General features: G+C 36.7%; 1 non-coding gene across 1 annotated transcript; it reads right to left on the reverse strand.

Annotated features, from left to right (window-relative positions):
• Positions 1–14,567: 14,567 nt before the first annotated feature.
• LOC141669321 (small nucleolar RNA R71) lies at positions 14,568–14,674 on the reverse strand. The gene has a single exon (XR_012553608.1). It is a non-coding gene; the product is annotated as a small nucleolar RNA R71 (small nucleolar RNA).
• Positions 14,675–27,175: the final 12,501 nt, after the last annotated feature.

Genomic DNA, 27,175 nt, shown 5'->3' on the forward strand with positions numbered 1-27,175 from the left:
CTTGCATGTCTTCGATCTTTGTAATCATAAATCTCGAATGTAACTCGAGTTATTCTTGCAAGTTCATTAGATTAGTTTTACTTTCAATCATGTAATGTAATTGAAGACTATAGAAGAAGACGAGACATACAAGGAGTCTAAACAAAGAAGAAGACGAGGCATACAAGAAGTCTAAACAAAGAAGAAGACTTATGTAACAAGTAGTTGTATTTATTTCCATCACCATATTAGATTGAACTTGATCTTTATCATGAGCTTGATAAAGATCACATAGGATGGGGCCATAACCAAATACATTTACTTTATTGCACTTTATATATTGATGTATGAATGTATGCATAGAATAGTTAATGATGCATGCTTTAATTAGATTAATCATGCATGAATGTATGTATTAGATACGTCACCCATGCCATGCTTAAACAAGATAAAATCTGTAATGAATCAAGATTTTAAAATTTACAAACGATAATGAGATTCTCGTGTTTATGAAATACGGAATGAAATACGAATCTTTTTTATTTCCGACATGGGGCGATTTTGTCAACAACGGGTTCATAGAACTTGTAAGGTTGTGGGTTTTAAGCGAGACCGATGTGACTCCTCCATTACCTGGAAATCAAATCATTGACGAGAATTGATTTGAAGTATTTTATTCAAGGAAAAATTTGGAATCTCTTTATGATGGAATCATGATCGTTATAATACTAACAAAACCCTAATGTTTATATTAAGTTATTTAGATGCCTTCCAATATGTCCAACGCGTTAACCCCTAGATAGATAAGGAGTGGGTTCGCCAGAGCGAAGTACTCCCATCTATCGTGGGACGACGTGTTGAAGTATATGATACTTTTTAAGACCTTTGGGTTTTAACTTAACTAAGTTACCATAATAGGATTCTGAACTTAGAGGCATGGAGTTTGGTGAGATTTATTGGATAAATAAGAATAAATGTTGTTCCACTAAACTATCCAAGAGTTATATAGTTGATATAATTGACAAATATTATCTATCTTATTGAATCATGTTTTAGGAGTAAAGCCAAAGTTGAACTAAAACGTTGTGAAAATTTGGATCTTGGCTCACTAGAAAGTATATTGAAGATACTCTTTCCGAATTAATAGTTAGGGCTATTAATTTGATAAAATAGTGGGATATATATATTTTGAATATATATTAATAATCACTTGAACATAATTTAATAATCATCTGTAAACTAATTTATCTTATGCACTTTAAACATTGTAGATATCAAATGGCAATCAATTAAAATAATTTTTTATGGTATCAGTCCTTGAGAAGGACAAGTTGACAGGAACAAACTTCCTTGACTAGCAGAGGATCTTGAGGATTATCCTCAAACAAGAGCGCAAGCTCTATGTCATAAATACCCCTCGTCCTGCACCTCTCCCTGAAGGAGCATCCCGTGCTCAACATAATGTTTATCAGAAATATATCGATGATGACACGGATGTTCAATGTCTCATGTTAGCGACCATGAGTGCTGAACTTCAGAAACAACATAAGAATATAGATTCTTATGATATGATTAAGCACTTTAAACGTATGTTTGAAGGACAGGCTCATCAGGAGAGGTTTGATACTTTCAAATCATTGCATGCATGTAAGCAGGGAGAACGTGATCCGGTTGGACCACATGTTCTAAGGATGATTGGGTATATTGAGTACCTTGCCAAGTTGGGTGCCCCGATTGCTGTGGAGCACCAGATGACCTAATTTTGCAATCTTTAAACATCAACTATTCTCAATTTGTGATGAATTACAATATGAATGAGATATATAAGAACCCCACCAAACTGTTGGCTATGTTAAAAACTGTTGAGACCAACGTTCAGAAGGCATCCCCTACTCTCATGTTAATGGTGAATAAGGGAAAGGCCAAAGGAAATGGTAAATGGAAAGGCAAGATGAATATGGGATCTAAATCGAATGCCAATCCGAAACCTGATCCGACCAAGGCTTTGAATCCTAAAGGTGGTGTTCCAAAGGTTGGTGTTATTGCAAGAAACCAGGTCATTGGAAGAGGAATTGTCATGCTTATTTGGAGGATCTGAAGAAGAAGAAGGCTGTTATTACTGCTTCTGATTCAGGTATTTATGTTATAGAAGTCAATTTGTCTACTTCTACATCTTGGGTATTAGATACCAGATGTGGTTCTCATATTTGTATAAATGTGCAGGAACTGTAGGGAAGTAGGACATTGGCGAAGGGAGAAGTCGACCTACGAGTTGGCATTGGAGCAAAGGTTGCTGCTTTAACTATAGGGAATTATCGTTTATCGTTGCCCACTGGGCTTGTTTTAGAACTAGATAACTGTTTTTACGTGCCTGCGATTTGCAGAAACATTATTTCAGTTTCTTGTTTGGACAAGAAAGGTTTTTCGTTTTTGATTCAGACAATAGTTGTTCCTTTTCATTTAATAATATTACCTACGTGATTGCATGTTTATTTAATGGTATATATGTTCTTGATATAGATACTCCTGTCTATAACATAAATAATGATAATAAACGTATTAAGATGAAAGACTCAAATCAAACATACCTTTGGCATTGTCGTTTAGGTCACATAAATGAGAAACGCATTTCTAAATTACATAAAGATGGTTACTTGGATAAGTTTGATTTTGAATCATACGAAGAATGCAAATCTTGTCTCATTGGCAAAATGGTTAAAGCTCCTTTTACCGGACAAGGTGAAAGGGCCATCGAACGATTAAGACTTATACATAGTGATGTATGTGGTCCAATGCGTACGATGGAAAGAGGTGGCTTTTACTACTTCATTACTTTTACTGATGATTTTAGTAGATATGGATATGTGTATCTTTTGAATAACAAATCCGATTCTTTTGAAAAGTTCAAAGAATACAAGGCTGAAGTGGAAAAGCAAATAGGGGAAAGTAAAAAAGTTCTACGATCATATCGTGAAGGAGAATACTTAAGCCTCGAGTTTAAAGGTTTCTTGAAGGAGTGTGGTATCGTATCACAACTTACTCCTCCTAGAACGCCTCAATGGAATGGATTTTATGAGAGGAGAAATCGTACCTTGTTGGATATGGTGCGATTGATAATCAGTCTAGCAGATCTTTCAATAAGTTTCTGGGGTTATGCTCTAGAAACGGCTGCATATACACTAAACCGAGTTCCAACTAACTCGGTTCAAAAGACTCCATATGAGATGTGGACTGAGAAACGTCACAGCATGTCTTTTATGAAAGTATGGGGATGTGAAGCATTTGTGAAACGCTTGGTGTCTGACAAGCTGAGACTAAAATCAGATAAATGTTATTTTGTGGGATATCCTAAAGAAACTAAAGGGTATAGTTTCTATAATCCTACCGAGAACAAAGTGTTTATTGCTCGAACCGCTGTATTTCTTGAAAGAGAGTTACTTTCAAAGAAAATTAGTGGGAGGACTATAGATTTCGATGAAGATCAAGTTGTACAAAATAATATTGAACCAGTGTTGGAAAATGGGCAGGAAGTACATCAAGATGTTCCTGCTCCGGAAACACAGGTTGTTCGTAGATCTAGTAGGGCTCGTCATGAGCCAGAGAGATATTATGATTTCTCTTGACTCAAGATGATGATGTAATGCTCATAGATAATTATGAGCCTCTTACCTACCAAGATGGTATGAACAGTCCAGGCTCCGAGAGATGGCTAGAGGCCATGAAATCCGAAATGGAATCCATGTATAAAAATAAAGTATGGACTTTAGTTGATCCACCTGAAGGGGTAAAACCTATAGGATGCAAGTGGATTTTCAAGAAGAAAACTGACATGGATGGTAAAGTACAGACCTCTAAGTGCGACTGGTGGCAAAAGGTTTCAAACAAGTTCATGGTATAGACTATAATGAGACCTTTTCACCAGTTGCTATGGTCAAGTCCATCAGGATTTTTCTAGAAATAGCTGCTTACTATGACTATGAGATTTGGAAAATGGATGTCAAAATTGCTTTCTTAAATGGGAGCCTTGAAGAGGATGTATACATGATACAACCTGAGGGTTTTGTCGATCCCAAGTTTGCTAAGATGGTATGTAAGTTTCTTCGATCTATTTATGGATTGAAGCAAGCCTCAAGAAGATGGAATCGTCATTTTGATAAAACAGTCAAAGAATTTGGCTTTATTCAAAATGAAGATGAACCATGTGTTTACAAGAAGGTTAGTGGGATCCATGTGGCATTCCTAGTACTATATGTAGATGACATATTACTAATAGGGAATGACATACATTCTCTACAGGCTATTAAGACTTGGTTGGGAAATACTTTCTCGATGAAGGACTTAGGTGATGCTACCTATATATTCGGGATCAAGATCTAAAGAGATAGATCAAGGAAATTAATCGGCCTAAGTTAGAGTACATACATTGAAAAAGTATTACATTGTTTCAAGATGCAAGAGGCAAAAAGAGGATATGTCCCAATGTCTCATGGCATATTGATCTCAAAAGACAAATTCCCTAAATCATTAGATGATAAGGGCCGTATGAGCAAAGTTCCATATGCTTCGGCAATTGGATCTATAATGTATGCGATGATATGTACTCGTCCTGATGTTTCGTATGCCTTGAGCATGACGAGTAGATACCAGTGTTATCCTGGTGAGGGTCACTGGACAGCTATCAAGAATATTCTTAAGTACTTGAAAAGGACTAAAGATTCATTCTTGGTGTATGGAGGAGATGAGAAGCTGGTTGTAAAAGGGTTACACTGACGCCAACTTTCAGACAGAAAGAGACGATTCAGTATCTCAGTCAGGTTTTATGTTTTCCCTTAATGGAGGTGCTATAAGCTGGAAGAGTTCAAAGCAAGATACAGTAGCTGATTCTATAATGGAAGCTGAGTATATTGCTGTCAGTGAAGCAGCCAAAGAGGCTGTTTGGATACGGAAATTTATAATGGGACTTGGTGTGGTTCCATCGATCACAGATCCAGTTGATCTTTACTGTGATAATAATGGAGCCATCACGCAGGCTAAAGAACCAAGGTCCCATTCTCGGGCAAAGCATATACTTATGAAATATCACCTCCTTCGAGAGATTAATGAAATAGGAGATTTACATATATGTAAAGTGCATACTGATGATAATGTTGCAGACACCCTTATTAAGGCTTTGTCGCAGCAAAAGCACGAAGGTCATACTAGTTCCATGGGTATTAGATACATGGGTGATTGGCTCTAGTGCAAGTGGGAGATTGTTAGTGTTTGTGCCCTAGAGACAATACTATTATGTTTATATTATGAAACATTTGGATTATTAATTATGATTATATGGATTATTCTTTAGTAATTTATTATATCTTTATTTTCTGCGATAAGATGTTAGATTAATAAATGTCCTTGGAATATGATATATAAATCTATATCTCTAAGTACGTGACTTAGAAATGAGATTATGAGAATAGTATTAATATTCCTAAAGATCCTTAGTCAAGTATTATTGTTAAGGGACGATAATAAATACATTGAGACTAGTGTGTTTGTTGGCTGATGATCATATCTCATTGATCATAGGTATGGTGATACTAAATTTAAAACACAGGCACATGTATTGAATACATGGTGTTGGATTGACCCATTGTGAGATACTACATGTTTATAGTGTCATAAGTTAATCTCACAGTGATAATGATGTATTAGTCCTTTGACCTGAAATCATTATATTTCTATACGAGAATTAATATACTATGATACTATTAAAAGTTATCCTTGACCGGGTAATAATAAAAGTAGACATTGGGTACATTATGAATCGTATGAGAAATATGAATGATCTAGATGGGATTTAGCCCTTCTTTATTAAAGGAGTGATATTATTGGCCTCTTGATTGAGTAAGACTATAAAATGCATGGTCGTGCTCAAATACTGATTTGTTTAATAGTTTACTCATTGATCAAGGAAAGAAGGATTGAACGTTAACAAAGGATGACATAATGCATGCCTCGAGTTTGATATATAATATAAGGCTAAAGGGATTATATTACATTGTACATTATTCACGAAAGGATTAATTGATCAACGATTTAATTATTATTACTTGAGTAACAATGATGTATTACTAGATGCCGCTCATTTTTTATGATTTTAAATTAGATTTAAAATTGTTGCCAACGTAATAATAACCTAAAGGGTCGCACAAAGAATGATTGGAGGATTATTTAATTTAATTTCGGATTTAAATTAAATGTAAGTAATTCAAATTATTTGTTATTAATTAAGTGTGACTTAATTAATTAAATAAATAAGAAATTCAAATTTAATATTAAATCCGAAATTAAGTTATTGGATGATTAAGTGAGACTTAATAATAGAATAATTAGAATTTTGAATATAATAATATTAATAACTCTAAAATTCAGTTTAGGGTTGGAGGCCCATTAGGTCTTGCCTATATAATATCTTTTTCTAATAGAATTAGGGTAACACATTTTATTTGATAAAACATAAACCCTAGCAGCTTGAAGAGAGATAGAGAGGGCAAGAAGGTGGCCTCAAGAACGTGCTAGTACACACCCATCCTCCGGGCGATCATTCGTGTGGATACCTTCAAGGCATAGATCGTTCCAGCGACGGGCTACGTGGTGATCATTCAAGACCTCCATCTTTCAATTAACGTAAAGCTTCTTAAGGTAAACATACTAAACTACGAATTAAATATTATTTTCCGCATGGATCCTGCGGAGGGTTTCGATTTTTAAGATTTAAATTTACGTTTTTCATTGCATTTATGTGCTAAAAACCCTTCAAAAGGGTCCCATGATATCTACTCCCCAAGTATCAAAGGGAATTGGAGACAAAATGGCCGTAGGGAAAGCCGGAGGCAGTCGGGGAACTGAAGCATGAAACTACCACTTGGCACAAGTCTTGACATAGTTTAAGCAATCTTTCCTCAAAGTAGGCCAGTAGTATCCTTGTCTGATGATTTTTTGAGCAAGAGCTTCTCCAGATAAGTGATTCCACATATTCCCTTATGGACTTCGACATACAATAGTCGGCTTCCGAACAATCAATGCATTTAAGGAGAGGGGCTAAGAAAGATCTTCGATAAAGGGTATCATCCATAACAGTGTAATGAGCTGCTTTAGAGCGTAACAATTGAACAACCCTTTTGTTCTGAGGGAGGATTCCTTCTTGGAGATAGAGGTAGATCGGAGTCATCCAATTTGGTCTGTAGGAGAGTAGCAATATTTCTGGGATAGGTTTGGCTAGAAGAGTTACTGAAGGGGATGTCAGTAAGATTTTGTAAAGACCAGTAGAAGGGAAGTGATTTTCGTCCGTAGCTAATTTTGCTAGGATATCAGCCCTTTGGTTTTCTTCTGTACAACTCTTTCAAGGGTGGGAATGCGAAATTACAGAAGTTTAGCTTGGGTTTCTTCTAGGTATTTTATTATCAAGGGAGTCACTATGAGCTTTCTAATGCTGCACTTGAAGAGCTTTGGCTAATCGTAGACCAGCTAGAAGGGCTTCATATTCTGAGCATTTATTGGTAGCAGGGAAGTTGAATCTTATGGATTGTTGGATTTTGAATCCTTCGGGGCTTATCAATAGGACTCTAGCTCCACTACTGTCCAAAGTGGAGAACCCGTCAACAAATAGCAGCCAAGGAAGAGGCAAATGAGCCAACTGTGAAGGATTTTCCGGAAGTGCTTCAGCTTTTGAAGGTGCAGAGCATACGATCAAGAATTCGGCTAAAGTTTATCCTTTGATAGATGGTTGAGATAGATAGGTAATATTAAACTGGCTGAGCTCTACGGCCCAGTTCACTGATCTTCCAAAAATATTTGTTTTGTGGAGAATCTTCCGTAGAGATTGATTGGTGTATACTTTGATGTCGTGCCCTTAAAAATATGGGCGGAGCTTTCTACTAGCAAGCATAAGAGATTATACCATTTTTTTCAATAGTCGGATATCTGGTTTCTGCATCCCGTAAAACATGACTAATATAGTATACATGAAACTGCTTATCTCCATCTTCGTGGATCAGGTGTGAGCTTAAAGCCCCAGGAGCTACGGCCAGATACAGACATAGAAGTTCCCCAGAAAGATGTTAGGAAAGAATTGGTGGAGATGACAAGTAATTCTTCTAGGAGTCGAAAGCTTCTTGACAAGAAGGATTCCACTGCACTTCTTTCGATTTGTTCACTCCTTTCAGTGCATCAAAGAAGGGGATACTCTTTTTGACCAATTTAGAGACAAACCTGCGTAAGGCGGTTAAGCACCCATTCAACGATTGAATTTGCCTGGGAGTTATCAGTGGGCATTTCTAATATAGCTCTAACCTTTTCGGGATTAACTTCCATGCCACGCCCGCTGATCATGTGGCCCAAGAACTTTCCACTAGATACTCCAAAGGTGCACTTTGAGGAATTCAATCGAAGACCATGACTTCGGATGGTTAAAAAGTCTTTTTCAGATCATGTAGGTGTCCTTCTTCAAACTTAGACTTGATAATCATGTCATCCACATACACTTCCAAATTTCTCTTGATTTATTTGGAGAATATCTTATTCATGGTCCGTTGATAACTAGCTCCGGAATTCATCAATCCTATAGGGAGGACTCGATAAACATATACCGCTCGATGGCTAATGAAGGCGGTTTCGGCCTGATCTTCCAAAGCCATCTTGATTTGGTTATACCCTGAAAACGCGTCAAGAAAGCTGAAGAGAACATTTCCCGCAGTGGCATCCACCAGCTGGTCAATGGTGAGGAGGGGGATAATAATCTTTGGGAGTATCTTTGTTTAAGTATGTGTAGTCAATGCAGACCTGCCATTTGCCACTAGCCTTCTTGACCAGCACAATATTTGATATCCATTCGGGAAATTGTATCTCGTAGATAAACTTGGCTTTCAACAGTTTTTAGATTTCTTCATATATGGCTTGCTGTCTTTCGGGTGTGAAATTTCTCCTTTTCTGTTTGACCACCGTCTTATTGGATCGATATGGAGTCTGTGGACGGCAATAGACTCATCAAGGCCAGGCATATCTTCAGTTTTCCAAGCAAATATGTCTGGGAGCTTCCGTAGGAGTTGAATGAATTCCTGCTTTAGAAAAGGCTGGAGATGCGATCCTATAGAAATACACCATGTAATGTCCAGGATATCGCGTGTAATTATTTTATCAGTAAATAATTTTTATGTAATTATTATGTGAATTTTGGTGAATTATCTGCTGATTGATAATAATATTTAGATGTATATATGTGATAAAATGTGAGTGTGTTAATTTTATTATGTCCAGAATAAAATAAAGACAATTAAGGAATTTTTCTGGTAATTTTTGGAGTATTATATGATTTTATATTAATTTATGAATTTATTAATTATTTTCTAAATAATTACAAAATTATTTTATAAAGCCGGGAATCGCCCAACCTCAACCATTTTTACGTTTTTACAACCCGAAACTCTTTCGAAAACTCCTTCCTAACCTAATATGATCGTTCCGGACATTTTCCATGTTTTGACTTTTCGATCCGGATTACGGTTTGACCCGTGCGCGGCTCGGCGCAAGATTGTTGATACGATAATCATTTCGGTGAATCAACAAAAGTCGTATTCTCGAAAGACGAGATAATATTACATTATTTTCATATAAAGTGTTTTATAAAAGCCCGGTTGGGATAATTATCCAATACAGGTATTAAATCGTATCGTTTTTGTAGTTACATAGTGACTAAGTAACTAATTTAACGATCCAAAATGATCCAGGATGAACCAATATTCCGTAAATATAAATAGCATATTTCTTATTTTATTTTATTCATTTATTCATTTACAACCAGTAAAAATACAGTAAATACATAGAAAAACCCTAGAAACCGATACTTTTCTGAGAATCAAACGCACAAACGAAGGCGTTACCGAACTCCGATTCAAGCGTGCAATATATCAAAACGAAGCTCTCGAAATATAGAATCATAATCAATCATCAGTTTTTACCCAGAAATCAAGGTATTTTTCTGATTTAATTATTTTAATTCGAATTAATTATAAATTAAATTATGAATTTTTGTTCTTGATGCTTTTGATATGATATGATTAAATTATATTTATAAAATTATTTTAATTACTTATTTATTTAAAAATAAATCAAAATTATTTTATTAATTAATTTTAATTAGTTTTTAATTATTTTAATTAATTGATTAAGTTAATATTAACTGATTAATTAATTTAATTAATTATTAGTTAATTTTAATTGATTTAATAATTAGATTTAACTATTTAAAAATTCCGAAAAATAGTTTCGAGCTTTAAAATATTATTTTAAATTATTTTTAAGGTCCAATAATTATTATAAAATTATTTTAAAGCCAGATTCGGGTGTTCGAACCCTATTATTTAATTATAAAATGATTCAGAGTCCAATTTTAATTCCGAAAAATGTTCAAAAATTCGTATTAAATACCTGGAAAATCATTTTGACCCCGAATCTTCTTTGAAAATTATTTGGATTGAATATGTTACGTGCTATGTGTTATATGTGACCCGATTGCTGTATAAAATGATTTTGTATGCGTTGTTTAACTGTTTCTACTGTGACTTTTAATCCGTACGTCGGATTTGGGTAAAACGAAGGGTAGTTAGAAGCTTGTAACGAATAGAATATGATGAGAAGTAGTATTGATAAGTACATATGATGTTTAACTGAGGAAGCGAGATATAGAAAGGGAAAGCAAGTAGGCAGTGAGTGGGAATCAATTGATAAGTGCTAGTAAAGTGAAAGCGAATCGATAAGGCAAGTGTCCCTGAACTTTCTTGTAGTATACTTGTGAACACTCTTAAACTCTTTTGATTATATTACAATGATTCCCAGAAATTCCTGGTCTATATTGTAAGTACTTTAAAGTACTCAACCCTAACCTTGATTCTTATTGATCTTGAGCCATAAACCTTGTTCCTTGTAAACTATTGATTGTTGAATTTTCAAATACAAACTACACCTATACGATACTACTTCCCAAATACATATATACCACACATTGATTTTTGGTACTGAATTGCTTGATACACCAACCCTTTTTATTTTATTATCAAGAAGACCACTCCTTGTAACCCTTGAACCTTGGGTCTTCTACTTTTGATTCCTCCTTTAATTAAAAGCCAATTCTTATGATCCCATTATTATACCTACTTGGAAATCTTGAATCACCTTACACTTAGAGATAAAGATTGTTTATGATTCAATTATTAATACACATTGTTTATCAGATTGTTATTTTGGAATTGGATTGTTTTCAAATATGGACCAGATTCGTGGTCGGACCAGATTCGTGGTCGGACCAGATTCGTGGTCAAAGTAGGCCAATGTGTGCCTTGGATCCAGTATATAGAGCTAAGCTGGAAGCCTTGCTCGGGGTTAGTGCATGACTGATCAGCAGCCTAACCTTGGTTTTTAAAAGGGAAAATGAATATCCAATTCTAATCATTGCTTATCAATAAACTTGATTCCTTATATCATTTCAATTGATCATTGTTAATCTCAGTTACTGTCTTTGTGACTTGCTGAGATAGTTAGCTCACTCTTGCAAAACTGTTTATATTATTTTCCAGTGAAAAAGGAAACTGGTGGTAGCGAGGATCCCCAGACAAGTGTGCAAGCTAGGTATCCAGGTTGAATTGGAATAGACTAGCAGAGGATGTTTGGCTTGGTTATGTTTATAGTTTATAATAAAGTTGGAACTTCGAATGTAAGATAAAATAAATTGGGATTTGGAATGTTTGTAATATAAATAAGGTTGTGGCTTGTGGACATACTTTAGACTGTGTCGATCCGTGGAATATGGTAAGTAGGGTCATTGCATATATATATATATTCTTATATTCATAAACAAGTTTAAATATGGTGTGTGTTGTGGACCCCCAAACTTCTGACCCGGGTTTGGAGGGTGTAACACACCAGGTAGGATCACCTTCTGTCAGCTCAATATTTTCTACGGGCTCTCCAGGCTCAAATTTAGGTGTATGATGTAGCTCAGCTTTTGTCAGGGAAGTTTCTGAGTAAGAAAATGCACGTTCTATTAAGAATATCTGTGAGGTTTTCACTTGTAAAATCTTAATTGCTTTATGGGAGCTTCCTTCCTTCGCCTCTCCGTAGAGTTTCCTCTTTTTTGGCTGGGTTTGAGCCAATCTTAAAGAAGTGGAGTAGCAGTACTGAGAGGCTATGGGATCAGTTATCAGCTCTCCAGGTCCCATGGGGTAGGAAATTTTACTTTCTTATGGGGGAGGATATAATAGCACCCAAGAAGAATAATATGGGTTGGTCGATAATAGCATTATAGGGAGAAGCCATATCAATGATATAGTATTTGACCATAGCAGTTACCTCCTGCGGAGAGGTGCCGAAGGTGGTTGGAATGTCCATGACTCCTTGAACTGGTACGACATGGTTCTCAAATCCGTAGACAGGCCCATGTATGTCTTCGAACTTCATTTCCTCCAAAGTAGTACCTAGAATCATTCTTCTGAGAGCATGTCTGAAGATGATATATACAGAGGAGTGATAAGTGGCATTTTATACCACTTATAGTGTCTCATAGCAGCTTGAGTTGGTGTTTTGGGCTCAAGTATTTTGTGTATTTAACGCGTTTTCGAGTGTTTTTGCATTTCAAGGTATAACTTGCTTAGATAGGCGGTTTTCATCAAATAAAGCTTAAGGAAGTGCTTGGAATCAGTCTAGGGGTGATGAGCAAAGAAATCAGCAAAAATAAAAGCAAAATAAGGAATTTTCCAGAAAGGTTGCAGACGACCGCGTGCTAGCAAGCGGCCGCGTGGAGGCAGCTGGCGACCGCCTGTGGGCGGAATTTCAGAATCTGGATTTTATTAGTTCAAGTACAATTGGGCTTCTGTTGGCGTGGTGACTCCTGGACTCCTATATAAACCTTATGGGAAGATGTTTTAAAGGATAAGAGGGAGGCCGGGGAGAGCAATAAGAAGACCTAGAGAGCACGAGAAGGCTACGGAGAAGAAGACTCTTATTTACTTCAATATAGTTGATACTTGGATGCTCGTTTTCGATTTGTTCTTGAACCTTAGCACTCTTATATTGTTTATTATCATGCTTTCATCAGAACACACGTTGATGATGAGTCCGATTATGGGCTAATCATTATCGTGGGGTTTTAACGGATTTACTTATGGATTTTTATAGTTAATTTGTTTTCATACCTTAGTGTGTGGTGATTGATTGATATCCTAGTTTTGGTTATGCTTATTCATCTTATGCGTAGCTAACATATAAGATAGCGTGTTAATCTCTATTGAAGCGATAGTGAATATAGAGGTTTAGAACTTGTCATGCTAGCATAAGTTCATGTGTTATTGTTGTGCATGATTCGTAGGTAATTTTAACCATCTTACTTTCCCTATGTAATCAAGATAGATAACTTGTGTTTAAACCGTTATGTTGTCAAATTTTATAGACATATAGGGTCTCAATATAATTGGTGCCTATTCAGCTTCTATCTCTTTTGTGGATGTCTGGTAGAATGGTACTCGTGCAACGAAAGTTGGCGTTTATCAGTTTCATGTCATCTGATTAGTGTCATCACCATCACATGCTAAGGTTAAGAATGAAAAGGCTATTGAATGAAGTATTTAATGAAGTTAGAATCCCATGTTTGTCATATATAGTAATTCAACCTCAATTTTCTTAGTTATTGTTATTTAGTATAATCTTTTAGTTTAATCAAAACCCTATTTATTATTTGTCTTGACATTGAAGAATAATCATACATTGGTGAGTAAGTATTAATTAAATATGATTAATCAGAGTCTCTGTGGGAACGAACTAGAAATCATTCTATATTACTTGCGAACGCGTATACTTGCGTAAATTATTTAGCGCATGCTTTGTGCCTAACAAGATTTTGGCGCCGCTGTCGGGGACTCGGTGTTAATTTATTTAGTTTATGTACTTGCCATCAGTGGTCATTAGGATTTATTGATTAAGACTTGTTACTTACTGCTTCCGGGTTTTTTCAGGTACTCTAGCGAGCGGTTATGCAAACACGTTCTCGCACTCCTAAGAGAAATCTGGATAAAGCTGGGGAAACAGATAAAGCTCTTGACTTTCCGGAGAAGACAGTTTTTGAAGATTCGGATAAAGAGAGTGAAAAGAAAGGACTTACAACAATGGGTGATCGTCTAGCTCAAGCTGATCAAGCTCTTATGGACTTTTCTCGGCCTAAAATTGATAACATTCAGTCAAGCATCCTTCATCCGTCTATTGAGGCCAATACTTTTGAAATCAAGCCGGGCACTATTTAGATGGTGCAGAATTCTGTTTCTTTCGAAGGGGCTGCGATTGAAGACCCCAACATGCATATCAGGAATTTTGTCGAGATCTGTAGTACTTTCAGATATAATGGTGTTACTGATGAGGCTATCAAGCTGAGGCTTTTCCCATTCTCTCTGAGGGACAAAGCTAAGGACTGGTTACATTCTTTACCAGCTGGGTCCATCACTACTTGGCAAGATCTTGCGCAAAAGTTTCTAGTGAAGTTCTATCCAATGGCCAAAACTGCAGCTATGAGGAGTGCTTTTACTCAGTTTGCGCAGCAACCAGGAGAATCTATGTGCGAGGCTTGGGAGCGCTATAAGGAGATGTTGAGAAAATGTCCACATCATGGTATGCCTGACTGGATGGTGATCACTGATTTCTACAATGGTTTGGGGGTCCAATCTCGACCCATGCTCGATACAGCTTCTGGAGGCGCCTTGTGGGCCAAAAGCTATACTGAGGCCTATAATCTCATTGAAACTATGGCTGCAAATGATTATCAAAACCCAACTCAAAAGATGATGCCTGGGAAAGTAGCAGGTATTCTGGAAGTTGATGTAGCTACAGCTATTGCAGCGCAGCTTAAGGCGCTGTCTATGAAGGTCGATTCTTTAACCAACTATGGCGTAAATCAATTAGCTAGTGTCTATGAGCTTTGTGCGGGTTCTCATACTACGGATCAGTGTTCTCTTGTTAATGAATCTGTTCAGTATGTGAAAAATTTTCAAGGACCGCGGCAGCCTGTGCCCGCTACTTATCATCCTAATAACAGAAATCATCTCAATTTCAACTAGAGCAATAATCAGAATGTTGTTCAGCAACCATATCATCAAGCTACAAATAAACAGTTTAATCCACCTGTATTCCAGCAACCTCAGCAATTTGCTCAAAGAAAAACATATCCTCAACAAGGAGGTGATGCTCCACCTTCTAGCGCTGATTTCGATGAGTTAAAGATGTTGTGCAAAAGTCAGGTTGTTTTTATCAAGACCTTGGAAAATCAAATTGGACAAATAGCCAATGCCTTGATCAATCGTCAACCTGGCACACTTCCCAGTGATACTGAAGTGCCAGGCAGGAAGGAAGCTAAAGAGCAAGTCCAAGCTGTCACCTTAAGGTCTGAAAAAGTTGCTGATGCTGAAAAAGTAAAGGATGTAAAAGTTGAAGTTGTAGATGAAGAAGGAAAGCAAAAGGAGAAAGAGGGGGAACCAAGGAAGACTATTGTTGAACACACTCTTCCTGAGGGTAATACAGGGGAGAAACATCTCTATCCTCCACCACATTTTCCTAAGCAATTACAAAAACAAAAGCTGGACAAGCAATTTGTTAAGTTTCTGGAGGTGTTCAAGAAACTTCACATCAACATACCTTTCGCTGAGGCTCTTGAACAAATGCCTAGTTATGCGAAATTCATGAAGGGTATTCTTTCGAGGAAGGTGAAACTGGATGATCTTGATACCGTTGCTCTAACGGAAGAGTGCAGTGTCGTGCTGCAATAAAAGTTACCTCCAAAGCTTAAGGATCCAAGTAGCTTCACCATTCCTTGCACCATTGGCAAGTTATCATTTGACAAGTGCCTTTGCGATTTGGGAGCAAGCATCAATCTGATGCCATTTTCTATCTTCAAAAAGCTGAATTTTCCTGATCCGAAGCCCACCTACATGTCTTTATAATTGGCTGATCGTTTGATTACATACCCACGAGGCATTGTGGAGGACGTGCTAGTAAAGGTGGACAAGCTCATCTTTCCTGCAGATTTTATAATTCTTGATTTCGAGGAAGATAAGAAGATTCCCATAATCTTGGGAAGACCTTACTTGGCTACAGGACGAACTATGATCGATGTATAAAAAGGAGAGCTTACGATGAAGGTTCACGATAAAAAGGTCACTTTTAATGTGTTCAAGGAAATAAAGTTACCCACAGCTAAAGAGGAGTGCTTTAAAGTAGAGTGGGTTGACTCTGCAGTAAATTCAGAGCCTGAGCAAATGCCAAAGTCAGATACCTTAGAGAGATCCTTAATAGGGGAATCAGTTATTGAAGATGAAGAAGGAGCAAGGCAACTGCAAGTTTCGAATGCACCTTCGTGGGAGAGGACATTGGATATGCCATTAGATTCTCATGGGATAGCAGAGCTGAATATTTCTCAGGAGCGTCTCGAACCATCTATTGAAGATGTTTCCACACTTGAGCTTCACCCACTACCAGATCACTTGAGTTATGCATTCTTAGGTGCGCCACATGATAACGGCTTGGGAAATATTTTTGATGATGTAGAGGGTAGTCGAGCGAATCCTCCAGTGCCTACAAAGGGTTCTTCTCATGGGAAACAGGTAGTTGATAGGACTAGTGTTGGTGATGCACAGTGTAGAAGATTGACTAGGCGTAGGGAGGCCATGCATGACATCCACCAATATTTTGCTGAAGATTTGACACACATTTTCGGTACTGTTGTCTGAGACACTGGTGGCGAGGTTGATTGGCCTCCTGACACTCCACCCTCTGAGGGTGATGATGATGATTCGTCTGAGTAGGTATACCCTATGTTCCTTTCTATTACCTTCACTGGGGACAGTGAAGATTTTAAGTTTGGGGGTGGTAGTTAAGGAACATATTTGTGTGTGTGTCATGTAATTGCATTCTCATGTTAGTTTAGTTCATATAGTTGCATATTTTTGCCATATAGTTTTTTTTATTTATAACTTTATTTATCATGTCATATAGCTCATACATATACCATGATCCCTTTGTGTTGCTTTACCGATTAATATGTGATATTGATGTGAGTGTAGTGATAGCGTTAGAGTAATGTTGAATCTTGTTAGGTTGATATACATGCTAGAAACACTTGTAATTTCACTTAGCCTTAGAGTATGCTTAAGGACTAGATCGGTGTCATAGTTTGATGTTTTTTTAGGTTAATCTATTGCTTATACTTAGAATTAATGATAGGCTCTTAATGATTAAAGACATGAAAAGATAAAAGTTGGAAAAAAAATTGGAATTCATTGCTAGTTGTGGTTAGGCGTCAAATGGCTAGTAGCCGGCTCGTATTGTATACGAGTAGGCTAGGGTTAAGCAAGATGGAGCGAAACGCACTTGCTCAGAAATTAAAGAAAAAAAGAGAAAGAAAAAGAAAAAGAAAAAGAAAAAAGATATGGTTTAATGCACAATTGATCACGAGTGAGCTCTTTGGTATTCGAGTTATTAAGTTCTTAGGGGACTTTGTTCCTAGTGACCTAAGGCTTTTATAGTCTGGGATCCGCTGACCTAACGCTCGCTAAATGGGTACCATTGCATAAGTCTTTGGTGGACCTCACTCATTGCACGATCAAATAAGTATTTGTTTTATGTGTTGAATAAAAGCATGATACCGTAATAAACTCCAATAATCTTGAAGTGTTATAAGTCATTTTGTGTCTAGAATATATTCTTCGTATAAGCTTGTGATTGCCTTGAGGATAATTAAGTTATGGTGATTGATCTATTTTCGAAGCATATATGATAAACATTCGCACACACCACGTTTCTAGTTGTATGTTAGCTTGCGTGATTTGATTGATCTTTAGTCGCCTAATTGCATTTGTTGGTATGTCATGTGTTGGTTGGTTTAGTCATCGCGTGGGGATCACTGCATTCATATAAGTTGCATTCATGCATGTTTTATTCTGAGTCTGAGTCTGTGATGCTTGAGGACAAGCATCGATTCAAGTTTGGGGGTGTGATAAGTGGCATATTATACCACTTGGAGCGTCTCATAACAGCTTGAGTTGGTATTTTGGGCTCAAGTATTTTATGTATTTGACGCGTTTTCGAGTGCTTTTGCATTTCAAGGTATAACTTGCTTAGATAGGTGGTTTTCATCAAATAAAGCTTAAGGAAGTGCTTGGAATCAATCTAGGGGTGATGAGCAAAGAAATCAGCAAAAATAGAAGCAAAATAAGGAATTTTCCAGAAAGGTTGCAGGCGGCTGTGCGCTAGGAGCAGGAGACCGCGTGCTAGCAAGCAGCCGCGTGGAGGCAGCAGGCAACCGCCTGTGGGTGGAATTTCAGAATCTGAATTTTATTAGTTCAAGTACAATTGGGCTTCTGTTGGCGCGGTGACTCCTGGACTCCTATATAAACCTTATGGGAAGACGTTTTCAAAGATAAGGGGGAGGCCAGGAAGAGCAATAAGAAGACCTAGAGAGCACGAGAAGGCTACGGAGAAGAAGACTTTTATTTTCTTCAATATAGTTGATACTTGGATGCTCGTTTTCAATTTGTTCTTAAACCTTAGCACTCTTATATTATTTATTATCATGCTTTCATCGGAACCCACGTTGATGATGAGTCCGATTATGGGCTAATCGTTATCGTGGGGTTTTAACGGATTTACTTATGGATTTCTATAGTTAATTTGTTTCGATACCTTAGTGTGTAGTGATTGATATCCTAGTTTTGGTTGTGCTGATTCGTCTTATGTACATAGCTAACATATAAGATAGCGTGTTAATCTCTATTGAAGCGACAGTGAATATAGAGGTTTAGAACTTTCCATGCTAGCATAAGTTCATGTGTTATTGTTATGCATGATTCATAGGTAATTTTAACCATCTTACTTGCTCTATGTAATCAAGATAGATAACTTGTGCTTAAACCGTTATGTTGTCAAATTCTATAGACATATAGGGTCTCAATATAATTGGTGCCTATTCAGCTTCTATCTCTTTTTTGGATGTCTGGTAGAATGGTACTCGTGCAACGAAAGTTGGTGTTTATTAGTTTCGTGTTATCTGATTAGTGTCATCACCATTACATGCTAAGGTTAAGAACGAAAAGGCTATTTAATGAAGTAGTAATGAAGTTAGAATCCCATGTTTGTCATATATAGTAATTCAACCTCAATTTTCTTATTTAATGTTATTTAGTATAATCTCTTAGTTTAATCAAAACCCTATTTGTTATTTGTCTTGACATTGAAGAATAATCATACATTTGTGAGTAAGTGTTAATTAAATATGATTAATTAGAGTCTATGTGAGAACGAACTAGAAATCATTCTATATTACTTGCGAACGCGTATACTTGCGTGAATTATTTAGCGCATGCTTTGTGCCTAACAAGGAGCCATTATTTATCAAGACCTTTCTGATATCATGGTTGGCCATATCGAGGGTAACTATGAGTGGACCGTTCTAGCAAACATTTCCCTTAGGATAATTGGCATCTGAGAAAGAAATGGAGGTGCCAGTGAAGCGAAAGGCCTGAAGGGGGATGTATCTGCATAACTTCATGGGGTGTCATGTTTCTTCCTACAATAATATCAACCACATGCGGGGGTGGGACTTCTCTTGTGGGACCTTCCAGGTGTTGAGGGTTTTGTCAATATCGAGGGGGGATAATCATTCAAAAGTCCTCTCTTTACTAGCCTTTCCAAGAAGTATTTGAGGGACATGCATTTATCTGTGTTATGCCCGATTCCAACATGGTAATCACAAAAATGCATTCAGTCTCTCTTCTCTGTGGGTGTCCTCATAGGGTTGGGTGGTTGGAAGAATTCGTTTGCCCTTATTTGTTGAAGTATGTAGGATGGGGTTTGTGTTAGCGGGGTAAAATTTTGTTCTTCTTTGATCTGTCTGGGGATGGCCCTTTGATCTGTAGGGATGTTCCTTTGGCCTCTTCCTCGAAAATATTCCATTCCATCTACTTGCATGGCTCTTTAGCCTGACGAGGAAGATTTTCCTCGAGCCGAAGGGTAGTAAGCACGGATTCTTTCGTTGGTTGATATATAGGCCGAAGCTATAGTGTAAGCCTCAAAAATATCCGTAGGCTCTCAATTACACAGTTCTTTACAACAATCTCTGCCTTCTTGATAGTTCATGTTGCGAATAAAAGAATCCACAACACTTGTTTGCTTTAATTCTTTAACCTTGGAAGCCACAATCTTAAATTTCCCAATGTAATCCCGTAGGGTCTCACCCTGTTCCTGCTTTATATTCTCCAAAGATATCGTGTGAACTGCATGAGAGGTATTAATACGAAACTTTGATAGGAATAATATTTTGAACTCCTCCCAAGAGCTAATTGATCTGGGAGCCAAACTTGAGAACCATGTTCTGGAATAGGCTTTGAAGGTTGAAATGAACAATCGTCTTTTGATGATGTCATTGTACCTATGACATATCATTAAATTTTCATAATAACTCAAATGATCATTCGGGTCAGAAGTACCGTTGAATGATTCCAAGCCGGTGATTTTTATTCCAAGATTAACATGGGTAGCCTCCAAAGCTTCAATAAAATGCAACCCTCCTGTGGTCATATCAACAGCAGCTCCAGGCTACAGGCCTTCCAGTCTGGCTAGATGAGTCATCATATCCTCTTGTCTTTCCATAGGGGTTACAGTTTGATGGGCCCTCCTTGGTTGATATGAGGACCTTCTAACTCTTCGGGATAACGTAGGGAGTCTATACCGAGACCCTCCTTCTTCATCATGTGACGTATTGTTTCCTGATAATTCAGAAGATAGATTCCTTCGGGCCCTATAATGTGGCGTTCTCCATATCGTAGGGTGTTGTATCTAGGATAAGAGCCTTGAGAGTATTCGTCTTGTGAGTTTTGTTGTGTTGTGCAAGACATGCCTGTACAATAAAAAGACTAAGTCAATATGACAACCCGAAGTAAGTTGTATGATAATCTATGTTTGCATTATGTATTGTAATTCTTATGTCTGTAAAAATGTTCAAGGGCAGACTGGAGTCTTTTTCGGTAAACAGTATCAAGCCTTATAATTCTATCTGGAAGAAGATCAAGAAGAACATGCCTCGGAAGAATTGCGAAGAAGCTTGGAGTTGAATAAATCTGTTTTGGGAAAAATATTTCAAGTCAAGATCTCTACAAGTCACAGATTAAGTATTATGGAGAACTCATTCGAGAACTCCATAATGACTTATCGACAAGTCAGGAAAAGCTACTAGAGAACTCAGAGATATCGACAAGCCAAATTGAAGACATGAAGATTGGAGATATCGACAAGTCATTTCTTCACTAGAGAACTCTGAGATATTGATAAGTTTATTTGTCACTAGAGAACTCAGAGTTATCGATAAGTCAAAGTGAAGACATGAAGATGTGAGATCTCGACAAGCCAAATTCTCTTATAGGGAACTCAGAGACTTCGATAAGTCAAAACATCTATAGAGTGATTAGAGATCTTGATAAGCCAATATACTTATCGAGATATCAAGTTCTCTATATACAAAACTGGAGATCTCGAGGTAAAACTCAAAGTACAAAATGCATACCAGTTCAATATCCAAGATTATCAAGCAACAAACAATCTAATCATTTGGATAGAAAAGTCTAAAAAAGTAGCTTGAAGAGTACAATATCAAAGCCAAGATTAACTGGCAAAATAAAGTCACAGGCGTGCAAGATTAGAAAAGATACACTAAGCCAAAAATAGAAAGATATGGTTATCCAAAAATAGGGTTTAGTACATGCTGTTGCATGCTGTGTAATAACTAGTGTTTACTGTTTTATAAAATAAACACTGGATGCTTTGTTAGATGTACCAATTTAGATAAAAAAAGATCTTGGATTCTCTCAAAAAAGAAGCTAAGCTCTTTTTTTAAAAAAGAGCCTAGAAATTTTACAACAAAACATTCTTAATTTTAATATAAAATTAAGCGAGTTTTGAAAGATCTGTGTCCACTGTTCTTACTTGTTTAATTTCAGTATTAACACATTTCACTACAAGATTTAATTTACTTTGTTCACCACCTTAAATAATTCAAGAAAAGCAGAAAAACACATTCACCCCCCCCTCTCTGTGTGTGATTCATTATCTAACAAGTGGTATCAGAGAAAAATCTAAAAGTAAACAAATTCAAGATCTTGGAAGAATGAATACACATAAAATCAGTAGCATCAAAATCCCTACTTTTGATAAGACTAACTACGCTCTATGGAAGAAGAAAATGTTGCTGTTTATCGGGATGGCCAATCCATTATATACTCAGATTCTCAAGAATGGGCCTTTCACTCCTATGGTAAGAGTTGAGGAATCTAAAGATGGAGATATGGTAATTCCAGCTCATTATGCTCCTAAAGACCCTTCGGACTACACTGAGCCTGAGAAAGAAAAAGTCACCCTGGACAGTGGCTTGCAGTTGATCCTAATAGAATCATTTGACAATGTAATGTACAACAACATTGTCAACTGTGACATTTCTAAGCAGATTTGGGAAAAGATAGAGATATTGTGTGAAGGAACTAAGGAAGTTAGGTCAAATCAAAGAAGGATATTGATTTCACAGTATGAGGGTTTTATAGCTAAGCGAAAAGAAAGTATTATTGATGTGTTTGAAAGGCTTAACAAGTTGATTAATGACTTACAGCTGCATGATAAATACTATGAAGCTAAAGAAGTGAACTTGAAGTTTTTACTTACACTCCCTGATCATTTGGAACAAAAAAATTCATCAATCAGAGAGGGGAGAGACTTGAGCAGAATAATTCTGGAAGTTCTATATGGAATCTTAAAAATATATGAATTAGAAATGATTCAAAGGAAATTATTAAGATCTGGTCAAGGGCATGTTGTAGATGGTTCAAGTGCTCTAATTGTCAATGAAATCCAGACCTCTAATGATGAGCCAAGATCCCAGACTCCAGTTGCCTCAACAAGTGAGCAAAGAAACAATGATTTACAGGAACAAGTCATACTGGAATTGGAAGAAGATGAGTTCTACACCCTGGATGAACTTGATGAGCTTGATCAGTTAATGGCCTATCTTGAAAGAAAGTTCTCTAACATTAGAGTAAAGAAGCCAAGATTCTTCAAGGGTAAAGGACAATCATTCAACAAAGACAGCAGTTGGAAAGGAAAAGGGAAGTACACATCTAATAGCAAAAATGGTTACAAAACTGGATCTACTGAAAGATCAAAGATAAGGTGCTATAACTGTGATGGGCTAGGCCATTTTGCTACAGAATGCAAGAAACCCAAGAAAGCAAAGAAAGACAAAGCTTATCTTGAACTACAAGCAAAGTATGAAGCTCTTCTGAAGAAACAGCAAAGCAAAGCCTATATTATAGAGGGAAAGAGTTGGGATGATTTTGATAATGATGAAGATGAAGAAGTTGGAAATTATGCATTAATGGCCTTGGAGCAAGGAGAGTCATCCTCATCAAAAACACAGGTACCAACTCTTACCACCATTGATTTAAATGTGAGTCAATAGAAGGAAACTACAGAAAAGATGAGCACAAAAATATCTCACATTCATACAAGTATGGTTGTTGCTAATGAAGAAGTTAGCGGACTGACAAAGATAAATGAGAAGCTTGAAAATGAGAAACAAGAAACTGAGTTATTGTTGGTAGATCTTGAAGCTGTGAAACAAGAAAATGCATATCTAAAGAACAAGCTCAAGTGTGCAAATGAGATTGAAGTTGTGTTAAGGGAAAAGTTAGAAAAGATCAAGTTGAAATCTTTTAGGAATGCATCTGATTTGGTTGGACAATACCATGAGAAGAACAAACCATGTACAAATATTGTTATTGGTCTTGATTATGATGCCTTGAACAATAAGAAGAAAGCTGTAGGTGAAAAAGGGAAAGCAAATGAAAATGAAGATGTTCCAGCTATGCTGAAGAAGGTTGGTTCACCTATGTTCAAAGCATGTGAAGTGGATTTCAGTGAAGAGGAGTTATCATAAAGCAAGAAATTGCTGATGAAGACAATGAGAAGAAAAATGCAGATGCAGCTCAAACTTCAAAAGCTGAAAAGAAGCTCACGAATAACCAAGATTCCAAGACACATGTCAAGGAAACAAAAACTGAAGATGCAAGAAAGAAGAAGAAGAATAGAAATGAGGAGATTGGGATAAACAAAAGCAACAATTTTTCTTATGTTGCAGATGCTCCAAGGAAGAAATGTGAAAAGTGTGGCCTTGTGAATCACCTAACTCACCTTTGTAAGAAGGTTGTTAGCAAGCCATCTGAAGGAGCCTGCAAGTATAATGAAGCCAAGGCAAATGATCCGTATTCATTTTGTGATAAGTTTTACTGCATTCCCTGTAACTTAAAAGTAATGAAAAGGTGCCATAAGCTGAGAGTAGATCTCAAAGAAGTCAGTATTGGATCTACATTTACAAGGGAAAATGCACAAACATCTATGAATGTTATTCTTTCGGAGACTTCTAACTCTACTTCTACTAAATTAGTTAACAAGAAGAAAGTACCAACACTGCTTGGGTTGCTAAACACACTTAAAACTCATTGTGTGCAGGGAAAAATGAAGAAGGTCATATAGATCATAGACAGTGGATGCTCCAGGCATATGACAGGTGATAAGGCCCTGCTATCACAATTTGAGGAGAAGGCTGGCCCTTTGGTGACCTTTCGAGACAACAGCAAAGGATTCGTAATGGGATATGGAAAGATTGTTTCTGGAAATATTGTCATTGATGTTGTAGTATTGGTAGCTGGTCTTAAATAAATCTTCACAGTCTCAGCCAGTTTGCAGACAACGGTTTTAAAGTTCTATTTGACAAAGAAGAATGTATTTTCATCAGCAAGAATGGAGCAGGGAAAGGAAACTTGTTTGTTGCAGACTTGGACTCAACAAATGAGAATGGAATTTGTTGCTTCTACACCAAGGCATCCATAGAGCAAAGCAAGTTATGGCATAAGAAACTCTCACATCTAAATTACAAGGTAATCAACACTCTGGTCAAGAAAGAGTTGGTGAGAGACATGCCAAAATTAGAGTTTGCTCAAGTTGAAGTCTGTGAAGCTTGTCAGAAAGGAAAAATGAAAAGATCAAGTCACAAGTCAAAAACTGTGAATTTCATAAGTGCACCATTGTAACTTATTCACATGGACTTGTTTGGGCCAGTAAATGTTTTATCAATTTCAAGAAACAAATATGCACTTGTGATGGTGGATGACTACTCAAGATACACATGGGTATAATTTATGCACTCTAAATATGAGAATACAAACATCATAATTGAGCACATAAAGAAGATAGAGAAACAGGCTAAAGATCAAAACTGTGTGAAGAGATTGAGAAGTGATAATGGAACAGAATTCAGAAATACAACATTGAGTGAATTCTGCAAAAATAAAGGCATTGTTCAAGAGTTCTCTACTGCTAGAACACCTCAACAAAATGGGATAATTAAGAGAAAGAACAGAACATTAGTAGAAGCTGCAAGGACAATGCTGTAAGATGCCAATATGTCAACAAGCTTTTGGGAAGAAGTTGTAAATACTGCATGATACACTCAAAATAGAAATCTGATTAACAAGAATCATGGCAAATCACCTTACTCAATCATGTCTAAGAGAAAGCCTACTGTAAAGCATCTTCATGTGTTTGGAAGCAAGTGTTACATTTTAAAAGACAATTCTGAATATGTGGGAAAATTTGACTCAAAGGTTTTTGAAGCAATTTTTCTGGGATATTCATTGGAGAGAACTGCCTACAAGGTCTATTCAATTGATCAAAAGAAAATCATGGAGAGCATAGATGTGACTTTTGATGATGACAAGTTTCCAGGCTTGGAATGCCTTGATGAAAATGAAGCTGAAGTCCTTGTATTTGAAAATCTCAACATTAACAGTGATTCTGATGAAGAGGATGAAGGCAATGCACAACAGATATTAAATGAAGAGACTACTGAACATAAAAATCATGAAAGCTGAAGCTCATCTCATACACCTGAATTTGATAGCACAAAATCAGGGGAGAAAGAGAAGAAGAATCTACCAGTCATACTAATAATGAAGAAAATGATGAAGGTACCAGTCAACAAACTCATACCAGAAAATGGGATATGAGTCACAATAAAAATGCAATAATTGGTGATCTTAATGCTGGTGTAAGGACTAGAAGTAAAACTACCAATGAGTGTTTACATGCATGCTTTCTGTCTCAAGTAAAGCCCAAGAAAATTGAAGAAGCTCTAATGGATCCTGATTGGATATCTGCAAGAAGAGCTTAATCATCTTGAAAGAAACAAAGTTTGGGAGTTAGTTCCTGCACCTAAGAACAGAAGTGTAATTGGAACAAAATGGGTGTTCAGGAACAAGATGGATGAAAATGGTATAGTTACCAGAAACAAGGAAAGGTTGGTTACAAAAGGCTACTCATAGGAAGAAGGAATTGATTATGATGAAAACTTTTGCTCCAGTTACAAGACTTGAAGCAATAAGAATTTTTCTAGCATTTGCTGCACATTCTAACTTCAAAGTATATCAAATGGATGTCTAGAGTTCCTTCCTAAATGGTGAGTTAGAAGAATAAGTTTATGTGTAACAGCCACCTGGCTTTGAAGATCCAGAATTTCCAGATTTTGTATACAAGCTACTCAAGGCTCTATATGGACTAAAGCAGACACCTAGAGCTTAGTATGACACTCTAACAGATTTTCTACTTAAATATGGTTTCACTAGAGGAACAATAGACAGGACACTATTCTATAAGCTGCATGGTGGTGATATGATCCTAGTTTAGATTTATGTGGATGATATCATCTTTGGTTCTACAAATGAGAAGCTTTGTCAAAGATTCCCCAAGCTTATGCAGAGTGAATATGAAATGAATATGATGGGGGAATTAAGTTACTTTCTTGGACTTTAAGTCAGTCAAAGAAGTGATGGAATCTTCATCATCCGAACTAAGTATGTCAAAGATTTATTGAAAAAGTTTGGCATGGTTGATTTTTCACCTGCATCTACACCTATGTCTACAGTAACAAAGTTGGATGAAGATAAAAAGGGCAAAAGTGTAAATATTTCAAGCTATAGAGGGATGATTGGATTATTGCTTTACTTAACTGCAAGTAGACCAGACATCATAT

This window comes from Apium graveolens, chromosome 6 (assembly GCF_009905375.1).
Source record: "Apium graveolens cultivar Ventura chromosome 6, ASM990537v1, whole genome shotgun sequence".
Classification (NCBI taxonomy): domain Eukaryota; kingdom Viridiplantae; phylum Streptophyta; class Magnoliopsida; order Apiales; family Apiaceae; genus Apium; species Apium graveolens.